At 40.4% G+C, this 12,100-nt stretch overlaps 1 protein-coding gene and 1 pseudogene across 5 annotated transcripts in view; both read right to left on the bottom strand.

Moving 5' to 3' along the window:
* Positions 1–12,100, bottom strand: part of DAB1 (DAB adaptor protein 1) — a 178,449-nt gene that overhangs the window by 138,103 nt on the left and 28,246 nt on the right. The gene's annotated exons all lie outside the window — the stretch shown is intronic.
* Positions 3,122–11,626, bottom strand: LOC132592476 (nucleic acid dioxygenase ALKBH1-like; annotated as a pseudogene).

Below are 12,100 nucleotides of genomic sequence, written 5' to 3'. Positions count from 1 at the left end.
AGTTCACTAGCTTTCCTCTCTCATGTCCCAGAGCAACTTGATTGTTCATCATCATGGAACTTAGCTTCTACTGCTAATGCCACTGTTTGGCTGACTAAAAACCAGTGAGTTATCAGGTTTCACCTTCCTGAGGTGAGAGATCTGCTGCTCATGTTTCCGGGATGCATTATCAATTAGCCTAAAGACTGAAATAGAAACATCCAATTTTTCTACTGCATCTCTCTGCCTAATGCAAACTTCTCTACTTTGCAAATACAATCCTTTACATTCGTTTTCAAACTTCAGTGCATACAAACATTACATTTTATGTATATTAAACCCATTTCTGTAACAGTAGGTACTTGACAGACCTATCTCTCCTACAAAAGGCAGGAATAGGAAAATAAATGGCTTTCCCCATTGTGACTCAGTTGAGAAATGTTTTTGTAGCTTGTGCTACTACTCAAAACATCTCCAATTAATGCTGCCAGTAACTGTTTCACACAAGAGATTTATTTAGAAAAGCATTTGAACTCAATTAAGTTTTGCTGCACATGGATCTATGAATGAATTAAATAAAACCATGTTGTTACTGTGGGAAATGCCTACTGCACATAAAAAAACCAGTTCTTGACAGTGATCTCCACCACTTTAACACTAGCAAAAATTATTATTTTGCTACATGTCAGGAAGCATCAGTCTTGAAACAGAAATGCTACAACGAAAAATTATTATTAAATGAAATGGACTGCATGAAATCTAGATTATATTTTCTCAGAAGGGTCCAACTGTTGTATGGATATTATCTCTAGAGCAGCCTTCCCCAGCCTGTCACTCTTCAGATATTCTGGACTACCATATTTGACTATGAGTTATGCTGGCTAGGGCTGATGGCAATTGTAGTCCAAAACATCTGGAGGGCCCCAAATTGAACCCTTCTCCAGGTCTCTCTCTCTGAGGAAGGATCGAAGAGTGATGACAAGGAAGAGCGACATTTGAGTTGTGGCTCCCAAACTGTGGAATGTTCTCCCTACCAAGGTAAACTTGACACCTTCAGTAACATTTTTTTCAGTGCTGCATAAAGACTTACTTTTTTCCCAGGCTTCTGGTGGACTTAGTGGATGTTGTTTCATTGTTATTGTGTTGCCAAAACTTCCAATGGCTGTTGGATAAGTGAGGTGTAGGTGGGTGTAGGCATGTTTTCAACGAATTGTAGGCGTTTCACATGGATTTGTTAATGTTTCACATAGTTTAGTAATGACATTATCTATTTGTGTTTATGTTTTTTTAATGTGTTGCAAGTCACTTGGAGACCTTTGGGCAGCAAGTGGCTAACAAGTCTAACAAATCATCACCATCAATCTTGCTAACTAGCACAATAGATGGTTCTCTCTTTTGTTAGGAAACCACTCATCACTCCTAAAATTGCTTAGGCCAGATAGGCAGGCAAACCCAACCCAGATCTTCCTCCTCTTCACTGAACGTCTTAGCATGCATCTGCTGAATGGAAGGAAGTGAAAACAAATGAGTGCGCAAATCAACATGCCTGAGTGCAAGATGTGCCACAATGTGGTTCACTGGAGCTTGAGTCCACAAGCAGGCACCTCTCCAAGAGGTCAAAAACAAGTATTCTTCAGACCTGTAGTGCATGACAAATGTAAGATGAAAAGTAGACCACCAACCAGAAAAGAGGAGAGATGACTAACCTACAGTATATTATCAGAACACATCTTTTCCCAGTATAGTCAAAGTCTCAAAAGAACTTGGGAAATCATTTTAAATTTCAAGAGGCTGAAGTAAATCTTGAATATTTGATTCACATTCCATAAATATTTACACAAATGGGCCTTCTCTATGTATTACAAGCACACCAGAGGTTACACGTTTTTTAGAAAGTATGGCTAATAAAACCTTACAATTCCCTGTCCCAAGGCTACTAACAGCCAGCTCCTTATCCACTCTCTCAGCAGACTCATCGCTGTGAATAGACAGGCAGCCAACTCATGAGTAGGGTCATTAATAATTTGCCACCCCCTTGTGGTAGGATGCCTAATTTGTGAGGAAATGACCAAGAGTGTATGAGAGAGAACTTAATTAAGTCCCTGGGAACACTCCTTCAAATCCCTCTCTCCGCTTCTGCTAATAATTTTAGGAAAGGGTGGAGCAGGAACAGACATACACCAAGTTTTATTACTACAAGCCATTTGCTATTAGGAACATAAGAAGCTGCCTTCTACTGGACAGGCCAGTGGTCCATCTAGCTCAATACTGTCTACAGTGACTGGCAGGAAATCTCCCTACCTGGGAGTTTATACATGCAAAGCAGATGCTCTATCCCTGAGCTACAGCCCTTCTACATTTTAATTAGTGGTCTCAAATATCTCCAGGATGCCATATATATCTTGGGTTCCATGATCACTGCAGATGGTGACAGCAGCCACGAAATTAAAAGACGCCTGCTTCTTGGGAGAAAAGCAATGAGAAACCTAGACAGCATCTTAAAAAGCAGAGACATCACCTTGCCTACAAATGTGTGAATAGTTAAAGCAATGGTTTTCCCAGTAGTGATGTATGGAAGTGAGAGCTGGACCATAAAGAAGGATGATCGCCGAAGAATTGATGCTTTTGAATTATGGTGCTGGAGGAGACTCTTGAGAGTCCCATGGACTGCAAGAAGATCAAACCTATCCATCCTGAAGGAAATCAGCCCTGAGTGCTCACTGGAAGGACAGATCCTGAAGCTGAGGCTCCAATACTTTGGCCACCTCATGAGAAGAGAAGACTCCCTGGAAAAGACCCTGATGTTGGGAAAGATTGAGGGCACTAGGAGAAGGGGATGACAGAGGACGAGATGGTTGGACAGTGTTCTCGAAGCTACTAACATAAGTTTGACCAAACTGTGGGAGGCAGTGGAAGACAGGAGTGCCTGGCGTGCTCTGGTCAATGGGGTCACAAAGAGTCGGACACGACTGAACGACTAAACAACAACAAATATATATATATATATATATATATATATATATATATATATATATATATATATATATTATACCCCGCCCACTCTGGGCAGCGTCCAACAAAAAATTAAAAACACAATAAAAGATCAGATATTAAAAACTTCCCTAAACAGGGCTGCCTTTAGATGTCTTCTAAAAGATGTTACTTGATACAGTGAGTAACAAGACAGCTATAAGTCAGGGACCGTATATTATATTCAGATGGTGTTAACCAAAGCACTGGAGTGACATTCTTTAGTTGTGTGACCTTGGGAGAAAACACAAGTAGTCTTTTGGTCCGAGCCATGTACTTTGCCCACAAAGTTCAAAACATTTTGTTACACATCCACTGAGTATGTTGCTGCTCCATATGGCCAAGTTTCAGCTGCCCGTATCAGACTTGTGCTTTTTTTTATTTCACTGTGCTCCTCATGATAAGAGCCTATGGAGGAAGCATCCAAGCCTCTCCCTGTCCTGGCTTCAGTTGGGAAGCTCTGACCTTCAGCAAACACTTGCCTGACAGTCATGTTGACATGGGATGCTTGCAGATACTTGGCACAGACTTGCCAGTCCTCCTGAGAGCAGGGCTCCATAACAGAGTTTTCAGGAAGGTCAGCAGGGAGACGCAGCTTTAGGCAAGAAGGCAAAGGCTTCCCCTCCAGTTTTCTGTTGTGGGCTCAGAGCCAAATAAAGACATCTATCTATCTATCCCCTTCAGGTTGGGCAGAATCCTGGGGACTGTGTGGTACAGCAGGCGGCTGAAGCCGGGCATGATCATCATGTCCCCGCTGTGCATGAACATGGCCACAGGGGCTTAATCTCGTTTCGGCCCCCCTAACAAAAATATGGATGACTGTCCAAAACAGAATGATAGAAGCGTCTGAGAACAGTCCAATTTTCGGACTCATCCACATGAAATCCCAGAGATGAATCAAAGTGATAGTAGTTGAGGATTCCTGCTTCTGCTTGGAAACGTGGAAAACCACAAGCTTTAGCCACTTGCTCCGAGAGGAAAGCCAAATCAGATGGAAAGGGCGTGTAGTGGTTGGCTGAATATTTCTTTGTATTCCCGTTATAATGGTAACCCAAAATCACCCAGCGAAGCTTTTCCAGTAAAGTTTCTGAGGCCCATTTGCTGGAACTTTTGTTTCGCAACTGATGCTGACTCTTCCTCCATAGATCAGTCGTCTCCATAGAAGACATGTGCATATCCAAATTGCCCACATTAGGCTTTTATTTATGTTTTATGGTTTTATGGGAGGTATTTTTGATGGGGTGGTGGGTTATTGTCTTGTGAAGAACCCTGTGTTTCTAATCAGATGAAGGCAGGTATCCAAAAACGAATAAAATAAATAAAATCTCTCTGAAGAGACACTGGTTTTGCTATAAAAAAAAAATTCCCATCCCAGACAAAATCTCTTTTGAATGTTTTTATTGGCTTGAGCAAACACTGTGCCAATTCTACAGGCACAGCTCTGGTTGGTTCTGCCAAGCACTGCAGAGCCTGGGAGTAAACTACACTGCGGGATTCAAAATAAACCTGAAAGATGCCTTTGAATATTCCCTGTGTGCAGTTAGAGATGAGTAGCAGCAGAAAGCTAAACTTCAGAAGGGAGAAAAGAGGGCAACAGAGTATAGCACAAGAAATTGGACCCATGTTACTTTAAAAGCTTTATACACACACATCATTAATAATTCACATAATACCTCACATGTGCCACTTATTTACTGCCATAAATTTCATTAAGACATTGTAGTGGCTCCATAGGGCAAAGCAGTGAGCATTGCACTGTCTGAACAATGAAAACTCTGGCAGGTAAAAGCCCTCGGTAAAGATTTAACCACATACACTCCTCCGAGAGTGGACTTAGCTCGCATTTCTTAAATGCTCCTTTGCTCTTACACATCCCTGACCTTTTTTTTATCTTGGATCACTTTAGGCCAAGTCTTTGTTACAGTCCCTGAATGTTAGTACACAGCCGAGTGAAAACAGAAAAATAAGAAATACATTGCACTCCACTTTTCCTTCATGGCAACACGGTGTTATATCACATATACAACACATATAAAACACTTTTTTCTTTCCCAATCTAGCTGAGTCCATGGAGGAGCAGAAAAACTGCAGGTGTAAGTAGCTACATTTTTCTTGGTTGAGCTGGTCATGGGTTCAGAAGAGTGCAAGTGTGGTTCACAACCTGCCAATGTGGCAGAAGGAAAAAGTCCAGTGAAAGGAGGGAAGGCAAAAGCAAGAATTCTGGGAGGAAACTCCTCTCAATCTTATGAACCAGCTGCACCAGGGCTTAAGCAGTTTAAAAACATCAACACAGCAAACAAAGAAGGGGGCTCTTGTTTCCATTTCCCCAAACGCTTTCTGTTAAGTACTCAAGGCCAAACAAGACATGGTGCTAGTTATACAAACATAAATTGTGTGTAATCGGACAAGTCCAAATTAATGAACAAATAAATCAATGCAAGAAGTATTCAATATTGTTCAACAAATCACTGGGTAACAAATTACTTTAAAAAACCCCTGAAGGTATCTTTTATCCAGTATCTAACAAGAGAAATGGGGAAAGCCAGTTTACAACTACTGTGGAGCCTTTTAATTAAAACCAGACTTTGTATTGGGTAGCACTGGAAATCACCAGGACCCCCCATTATAACAGAATGGGTAAGAGAGTTGTCTTACTAACTAAACTTTTTTATAAGCATTTTTATTAGATTTTCCAATTTAAATATCTAATCCATTTTCCAATTACATAAATTATACAAATATCAATTAAACATTTTAACCAAATCTTCTGCCAAATAATAATCTTACTAACTAAACTTTTAGGGTTAGCCAAAATACACAACTGACACAAGATGACAGATTTATCAAAAATATTTATTTGACAATTATTAGAATAAGGCACAATACAAGACATAACCATCTATTTTTTTCTCTGTTCTTTAATGAACTTTAAAAAAGTAAACCATTGTTATGATTAAGACATTGATATATTAATGGGTAACAAATTAACTCGAACCACCTCCATGCTTGCCTTGTTTGTATTTCTACTCTTTTTCTGTGGTGATATATAATAAGTAGAAACATTCTTATCTCATTTCAAATAGCCTTTTAAAGTAAATCGCAGGCGGAGGGTTGATCCTGATTAGCATTGGGGAAGGGTAGCCCTGCACCTGCCATTTGCACTGATAGGAAAACTCCCATGAACACTAATGGAAGCTTTCCTTCCAATGCAAATAGCATGTGTGTGGGTTAAATCCCTTCTCTTTTCCACACCGGGTGTCCTAATCTGCTGTTTACTTTTCAAAATACACTGTGTGAATGGTTGTCTGATCTAGTTTGGCCCTAAGTGTGTGGATTTTGTTTTCCAGGGCACCAGATATAGGGGGCAGGCATCATATTTTCCTCACAGTAGGAATTTGAAACACGACGGTTACTCTTTCACCCTGTCTACTTCTTTTAAAACATGTTGAAATGAGATGTGCTACAATTCCAATCAATAAATGAGTTAAAGTTCCCAATTACGAAGAACATACATAAACTGTTACTCTCCTGCTCGCATGGTTATTTTGAGCTGAATAGGTTCCCTGTTCCATCTATGCAATTTACTGGAAGAGCCGAAACCTCTTTATCTCTAAATCAAAGGCCTTATTTATTGGGAATAAAAAATTCCATTGCGTAACAAACTAGGTGATTACCAACACAACTTCAGGTGCCTTGCTTGCTAGATCCCATTGATGGCAGTTAATGAACTTGAAAAATACACATTTTTTCAAAATGTCAATTGTGTCACACACTGCACTAGGCTAGGGTTCATTTGTTGATGTATACGTGGTGTGACTCAATCCAATGAAAAATAAATGGGGGAAGGGGAGAATCAGCTTTCCTTTTCACTTTTACTGCACAGCATGCTTTGGAATTTTATATATAGCTTGGTTTTTTATTTTTTTAAAAAACCACATACCTCCTTCTGTAGCCTATACTACGATATCTGAATGAACACGATTCAAGACACTGATACTTGGACTTTCAGTAAGGAACATGATTAATTTGGATGCATCCTACTGCCAATATATAGTGGGTGGTGTGCATTTTTCAATTCTGTTTTCATGATGGGAAGTGATTGATAGCAGGAGCCACAGTTTTCCATGAATGGGTGCATGGAGTGTCACAGTACTAGGAAACTCTGCGAGAGAACTGCAGGCTAGAAAAGCATTTGTGCTCACGTTCTGTTTGTTCTAATAAGAATTGCACACTATTCAGTTACTCTGTTTATGGCACACTTCAATTTCCTGTGACATTATTTTATGAAGCTTACTGGAGTAAATATTACAAGAAGTGAATTGAACATTTTACTGCCAATAGAAATTATGTCTGAAACAGCTTCTCTCTATATGCTTCAATTCATTGTTATTTGCAATTATACACAAATAATACTCAAAAGAGCAACTGGACACGTGATTTTTTTAATTTCATGTTTTTTAAATTCACGTTTGCATACCAAAGAAAACCCAATAAGGATGACTACATATAATTTATTTTGCAAAAAAACAAACAAACAGGTGCAAATATAAAATATAGTATGCTGTCTAATTTAGTTGACAATCACATACCAGAACTGGTGCTTGATCCCAGTGATAGGGTTAAAAGCAAAATCAGCAGAAACTGGTTGAGGAACTTACACATAGAGACCAAGACTTAAACAAATGCTTGGTTTAATGGAGAAAGGAAAAATTACAAAAATTAAATTAAGCTTGCACAAAATACCCGCACAACCAAACCACCCACCAAGAGCACACTGGGAAAACGCCCAGCACAGAGGCAACACACAACACCCCTGATATACCCTGCATCATCAGCTTCACAGCAACACCTGTAGAGCTGCTCCACAGCTGCAGAGCCCCAGTCATTAAATCTTTCCTGACTCTTAAAGGTACAGTGAAACAATAATGACACTTTTACACAATCATTCAACACCCAGCATCTCTATGGCCACATTCCAGTAAGGGCTCAGGTTGATAATGTGTATCCAAAAGCAGAAAGCATAACAGTAAACAGTACATATAACTGATATTATTTGGATGGAATAATTTCAAAAGCCTCATTTGTAAATATAATAAGGCAAAGAGTCTCTATGATTTATATGTGTTGCCCCATGGATTCACTGAATATCAATCCTGATAATATTGATACTGGTACGTGATAATCAAAGTGCATTTATTTCTTTTCAGTTATGTGGACAGAAGAAGCTGGTCTGCAGGATGTGTTTATCTGCATGTTATCTCACTTTTCCTGGCTCTCTTGTTCAGAATTATGGATTTTACAGTGACAATCCTCCCCCCCCCCAAATTATTATGTTAAATTAATTGGTCTGTAGGCCACAGACAGGCAACAGCTTTCTGTTACTATATGTGAATGGAAACTTTCTGTGTGCAATTCTTCATTGTGCATGAGTAGCGTTGCACTAAGTACTGAGCAGAATCTGGAGCATCCTGCATACACAGAGTTCCATGCGCAAACTGTAGCTCCTGAATTGCGATCCAAGGTCCTAATATACTATGTGCACATAATACATGGAAAACACGTTTCACAAAAACTTTACTAAACCACGTGTATGCCTCATACAAAATTAGTGATATTCTTTACGTGTAATAATATGTTGTCAACCACTGCCTCACACTGAAAGGAACACTTTATTAAGTTGAAGCTCCATATAATTTTTTTTTGGGGGGGGGGATTCTCTGTAATTTCCAGTTACCCAAACAAAATAGAAGAACTGCTATGAAAGTTTGTTTTCCTACAGAGCTGGCAATCCTGGATCTTTAATATGAAGCCACATGGCTGGGCTGGCCATGAGTCCAACATGTAGAAGTGAATTTCCAGGGTGGTAGCCAATGCTGTGCTAAGGTAAAGTTATTTAGTGCTTGTTCTGCTGACAAAATGTTTTGCACTAGCAGAATCTTGTTGCACAAGAGAATACACAAACAAGTTGCCAATAACTTTGTTGCAGAACAGATTGTGCAATCACTGCCCTTTTTACATGCGGAGACTGTTTACATTATTAAAGCATGAAGGAGGCTTTAGAGTAGGTGTCAACAACGTTTTCTGCCCGTGGGCCAGGGGATTCCCACAGACTATTGCCCGTGGGCCAGACATAGGCCACACAGGCACAGAAGCGATTTCCGGTACTGGCTGCCCATTTCCAAAATGTCCACAGTGCCAGAAATAGCTTCTGCAGCTGCGTAGATGCGATTTCCGGCGTCGCTCGGCGAGTCCCCGCGCTGCGCTGTGCCGGTTTACCGCAGCGCGTGGGAGACTTGCCGAGCAGGCAGCTCGGTTCACGGGCGGCCCATGGGCTGGATAAACGGCCTCCATGGGTGGCTGGAGGTTGCCGATGCCTGCTTTAGAGACACACACATTCATGTCAAATACATACTAAAAATATTTGTCCTTTGCCTTTTACTATTATTTTTCCACAGTTTGGATGTTTAAATTTCAAGAAGGCCTTATCTCAAGAGGAACATATTAAAGGTGAAGCTGAAGGTAGGACTTCAGTACAGCAGAATGAGGAGCAATAGATGGAAATGTTATATATGAATAAATAGCAACATGTCAACAAGCATTCCTTAAGTGCACATAAGTAAACAAGAGAGTCTTTAATGTAATCTGAAACATATTGATTCATTCATTCAAGTAGTCCCATGAGTCTGAAATAACCACTCATATGAGTTTGCCATGATTTAAAACAATTGTCCCATGAATTTTAATTACAAACTATAACTATCATTCTATAACCATAAACCATTCTGGCTTGGATCCTATGCTGCTGCTCTGCTCACTTTAAGGGAAGAGGAGATTTCCAACAACTTCACCCTCCATTTGCAGCTCCCTACATGGGCTTGCTGATCAGAAGGTCAGCGGTTCGAATCCCTGCGATGCGGTGAGCACCCGTTTTTCAGTCTCAGGTCCTGCCAACCTAGCAGTTCAGCGGTTTGAATCCCTGTGATGGGGTGAGCTCCCATTTTTCAGTCTCAGCTCCTGCCAACCTAGCAGTTCGAAAGCACGTCAAGTGCAAGTAGATAAATAGGTACAGCTCTGGTGGGAAGCTAAACGTGCTGCTCTGGTTCACCAGAAGCGGCTTAATCATGCTGGCCACATGACCCGGAAAAACTGTCTGCAGACAAACATCAGCTCCCTCGGCCAGTAAAGCAAGATGAGCGCCGCAACCCCAAAGTCATCCACGACTGGACTTAATGGTCAGGGGTCCCTTAACCTTTACCTTTACCTTACATGATATCTCATTCCATTCCCAAAGGTCATGAACATGAACTCTGTTCTATTCATAAAAGGGAAGTTAGGAACAAAGTTTCTGATTATATAATTTAATTTCAGCATTTCGAACCTCTCACAATTCATTCTCTTATGCTAACCTAAGGATGTGGACCAAATTGCTGCTGTTTGATTGTCAGGAACATCCCAACTGGCTTATTGCCACTGCCAAACACCCACTGCTTTTTGAGAAGTCCACTTGACTTAAAATAAAAATGACTTAAAATAAAATAAAAGTTGTAAGTTGTTCTGATACTTTTAAGGATTTTGTGATCAAAAGCATCTCTGGTCTTAGTCCAGTATGCATATCGTTACAGTCACATCTTTATTGTGGTATCTGAAGAAGTGTGCATGCACACGAAAGCTCATACCAAAATAAAAACTTAGTTGGTCTTTAAGGTGCTACTGAAGGAATTTTTTTTATTTTACTTCGATCCAGACCAACACGGCTACCTACCTGTAACCATCTTTATTGTGGTAATTCAATCCACTAGCTCACTATCAAAACAGCACTCAGCAAGAGTGGGAGCAAGCAAGCATACATTATCAGTAGAACAGCAGAACCTGGGGCAATGTGGTACCAGAAAGGACAGGCAAACCATAGAGGGGATTGAAATACAGCCATCTCCACTGCTACAGCCAAACAGCTTGGACTCATCACAACTTCCACCATTCTGAGTTAGGGGGACTCCAACCTAAGTCCACAAACCACCAAGAGAAAAGAAAGCATCTCAACAAGCCAGAGGGAAAAAAAATCTGCTAGAGTCTGTACTGGTGCTATGAAGACAAAAAGACAGAATCCAAGATCTGGAAGTCAAAACTACAGTATGAGGGGACAATAGCCACAGTCCAGCTATTACATCAATTGGAGCCAATAGGTCGACTTGCGATTCTCCCTCCACTCCATTTCCTGCATTTTTCATAGATGAGTAGCTTAATGCTACCATCCCAGATATGGGTTTGCCAGCCTCCTGCACTGCAATTCAAAGACAAACTTGGGAGATGGGTGGGTGCTGAAGCCTTGACAGCTAAAATAGCTGGAGGAGGAGCCAGATGAAAGAAGGTAACAAGGAAGACCTAGTACAACCCACAGGAGGATTTGGCCATAAATTCTGAGCTCCCATTATGGGGAAACTTTAGTCAGAACACCAACATATGTACATATGAAGTAGTACTTCCAAAATGACACATCTTTCCTTGTCTTCCCCTTATGGCAGGAGGCATTTCTCCCATTTTATCCAGAGATTCAGTGTCTATAGATGGGAAAACTTTTGTTGTCAGCTTCTCTGAGCGAACTTACAGGCGCAGACATGACGCACAGTTCTAAGGAAGATTATTGTACATTTTATACTTTGAAGATCCAAGGTTAACAGTGAAAACATAGTATCTGACAAACACAGGAGATTTTAGTTAACTGTCATTAACCTAGTTCTTTCAACAATAGTTGTGCTTTGTATAATAAAGGAGCATGTGTAAAAAACAAAACAAATTAAAGGACAAAGTGTTTCCCCCTAATGCTCACATCAGCTGTGAATAGTGTGTCCTTTCACCATTTTGTAGAGGAGGGAGATTGGAGCAAAAGTGTTTTCAGTGTAAGGTTGTTAGTTACATGGCATCAATATACACCCAAATCTGTATACCTATGTGCAGACCAACATGAATTTCATAGCAATAGCACTTAGCAGAATCAGATTGGCTACATAACACTGCAACTTCACCATGTTCATTATGTGATTCCTGATTGGCAAGGATCAGTCAGGAAATAACAAAGCCAAGGGAAAACATG

This window comes from Zootoca vivipara, chromosome 7, assembly GCF_963506605.1.
Source record: "Zootoca vivipara chromosome 7, rZooViv1.1, whole genome shotgun sequence".
Classification (NCBI taxonomy): domain Eukaryota; kingdom Metazoa; phylum Chordata; class Lepidosauria; order Squamata; family Lacertidae; genus Zootoca; species Zootoca vivipara.
Note: the sequence above shows the minus strand (reverse complement) of the source record. Positions and strands in the feature narration are given on the sequence as shown.